The sequence below is a fragment of the Octodon degus genome, unplaced genomic scaffold (genome assembly GCF_000260255.1).
Source record: "Octodon degus isolate 3935 unplaced genomic scaffold, OctDeg1.0 scaffold00334, whole genome shotgun sequence".
Lineage (NCBI taxonomy): Eukaryota > Metazoa > Chordata > Mammalia > Rodentia > Octodontidae > Octodon > Octodon degus.
Genome location: NW_004524910.1, coordinates 628,603 through 632,248, shown reverse-complemented (window position 1 = coordinate 632,248; position 3,646 = coordinate 628,603).

Here is a 3,646-nt window from a genome sequence, read left to right as displayed (position 1 = left end):
TTTTTTTTTTTTTTTTCAGAATCAGGGATTGAACTCAGGCCCTTGCGTTTGCCAGGGAAGCGCTTATTCTACTAAGCCATCTCCCCGGCCCTAGCACACTCATGCTGTCGAAACCTCAAATCTCCTTTAAAGTTTTCCAGTTGTCTCAGTAAAGTTGTTAGAATTGTGTTTTATACACACTTAGTACTTAGACAATTGCCTTATTGTCTTTTAATCTGGAAGATTTCTACAGTCCTTAATTTTCATGAATTTTAAAGATTACAGGCCAGTCATTATGGTTGTCCACTTTGATCATGTCTCCTCATGATCAGGCTCAAGGTACGTGATTTAGAAAATGTATCATAGAATAATCCTACTTTTGTCATTGAGGTCCAACACGGAGCTTTAGTTTCTCTCATTATTGATGACATTCCCTTTGCTCATTTGTTGAAGATAATTTATGCCACCCTTCTTTACTATAAGGTTTCATTTTTTACTGTACAATTACTATGTATATTATGGAAAGGTTATTTAAAAGAAAACAAATATCCCAAAGCTCATCAAGCTTTATTTATATCATAAGCAACCATTTGATAGTCTTTAGCTCTCACAATTTATTTGGATGCTTAAATGTGATGGTCTTCACGATGGTTCCTGTGTCTGTCTATGTGCCTCATCATTTTTGGAGCACTTTCTCTCTTCTGGTATTTAGAAGCATCTGTGTACTATGTGTGCTCTTTCCCATTGAAGCAAGGCTTGGTACTGAGGTCTCAGAAGACAAAGCCATATCTGCATGTATTCACGCACAATTACCTCTACCTTTTAATTCTACATTTGTAGAAGTTCACAAATTTATAACAATATCTCCATTTCTAATTTAACATCATATGTTCATTCTAGTTTTCTCACTTTCTCTTCCCTCTCTGGCTGCTTTCCTTGCTCTGGTTGCAGCATCCCAAGCCAGACAAGACCTCTTGTGGATAGGTTCTGACATCCCACACCAGACTGCTTCTCTGTATCAATTCCCTTCACACCCTGCTTTGGAGCTGACACTCTGTGCCAGGCTACTTCTACACATGGGTACCTTCTTCACCCTACTCCAACTCTGGCACCCACACAGACACTTATCTTAACTCAGTTACACATTTGGTGTACGCTACATGTTTGAAATATTCTCTGATTAGCGTGGTCATAAAGAAGGAAATTTTGAGTTTCTATCTGTGCTGGAAAGTGGCACAGAAGGAGAATTTATGGCTAATATATCAAGATAGGCTGTTTGCAAATGCCTCCACTAATAACTACATTCAATTACAAGATACATGTTGAGAACACACTGTGACATAGGCATTATGAAATCTCTTCACTCATAAAAGCAATCTTTATGAGTTTTATGAGTCTTTTTATGAGGGTCTTTTGTATTGTATTATGAGGCCCTGTTATGTACAGTAAATGTCAAATGATATTTATTGTACAAAGTGCTTGGCATAGACATAGAATTAATGTTCATCCTATGCTGCTTTCTCTGTTCTAGGTTGCATGGTAGGTACAAAGAGAACACAGCACTGAGATATATTTCCTATACTCCAGAAGATTATTTAGGGGTTGGGATAAACACGTGGGTACTACATTGTAATATAAAATATGCAGCACAATAGAAGCAATGGAGAAATACAAAGTATTTATCCAATAACAACCTCTTTGATAAAGTATTATTTGAACCAACAAGCTGTAAGTCAGGAGTTACCACAACCTCTTCTAACCCTTGATTACTTTGCAGGAATGCCTCACCAAACTCAAGAAAGTGATTTACCTACTATTATTCTCTTATGATTCAGCCAGAGTGGGGTTGGTGAGCAACATTAAATTTTTATCCCACCACTGGGTCCATTCAATGTGTTCACCAAGTTAGAGTTGTCTGCACTCTGTCATTTAGGGACTTTTCCAAGGTTTCTTTACATGAGCATGATTGATGCCATGAACCATTAGTGACTAAATCTCCAGCAATTCTCACTGCCCAGAGATCAGAGGGTAGAGCCGAGGGTTTCACTGTTTAATTATGGTTTGATACCACTTCATTCACAACCTATGAAAAGAAATTATAGGGGCTGGAGAGATAGCTCAGTGGAATAAGTGCTTCCCTAGCAAGTACAAGGGCCTGAGTTCAATCCCCGGTTCTGCCAAAAAAAAAAAAAAAAAGGAAAAGAAATTATCTCTTTAGCATCTAAAGGATACTTAGAGATCACTTAGGCAATTCCAAGGTTTCCATGAAATGCCTGCCAGTTAATCAAGGATATAGGCCGAATATATATCTTCTTTATGCCAGAGGAGAGAGGGTCTTTTCTGGCTCCTAATCACTTCTTCCTGGAAACAGCACACATGATTTGAGCTCATATTTCCTTGGTGAGAACTAATCTTGTGGCTACATAATTACAATGGGGGCTGGTAGGCATGGAGTAGGTATGTACTCAGATAAAAGAAGAAATACTGTTTTTGAGTAGTAGTTTGAAGTCTGAGACACAACCTGTCTGAATTAACGTTGCCTGAGTATACTGGTTGTTCCAATATACTTAACAATAACTAAAGTCATACACAGAGATTGCAAACTGTGACAAAAAATGATCCTGCAGCTGAGTTTATAAATGCAATGAAAAGATTCCAGGTTTCCTGAGAAGATCAAGGAAAATTAATTCATGCTATTTTTTCAGTAAGTTGAAGATCCATACAACAGATTCTTAGACATGCTATGTAATTATTTTATAAGTTTTTCCCTACATCTGTATAAAAGATGCCCCTAGACTTGTGAAGTGGACACTCTGTGAAGCTATAAATGGAAAATAATTCTAGGCAAATAATTAACAGAAAGGAAAACCATAGATCACATATAAGAAACGACAAAAAAAAGGAAAAATTGAAATCATACCTTCCCTATGTTCTGGAAATTGGAGAACAATGATTCTTTCAACCAAAATGTCAATGAAGAGATTAAAACATCATAATGAGTTAAAACAAATTAATAAAGAGATAAAGGGTTCTACTCCAGTAGGTTTATTTAGCTAGTTGATCAACATTTTCTTTGATGGCATAATTTCTAATAATAATTAAGAAACTATTACAAAGAACAATAACAAAAGGACCCTTGCTCAGTTGATATAAAAATGCTATAAAATCTACAGAAACTTAAAAATATGGTACAGTGCAAAAAAGGGGACATAGCTCAATAGGAATAAGATAAAGCATTCAGAAGCACATTCAAGTACAAATATTATTTTAGTATTAAAACAGTGACATTTAAAGTCTATGTGAAAACCACTGATTATTAGAAGTGGCTTTTGAGTATTTGCCTCTCTATTTGGAAGAAGATGAAGGTAAATGTCTATAGCATATGAAAAATGAACTTCATACAGCTTGATAATCTAAAAGAAGAACTTAAAATTATGTCAATACTGGAAGAAACCAGGAGAAATATTTTATTTTCTTAGAGAATGACCTAAGACTAAGAGGCTATGAAGAAGATTGACAAACATAAAAACAAGTTTTCTGCACTGCTTAAGAAATCATATAAAGTCACAAGATAACAATAACAAGCATTTTTTATGATAGCAGCTAGCTGTTTTACATGCAACAATTAGTTCTCACAAATACCTCACTATGGAGAGGTTGCCATTAT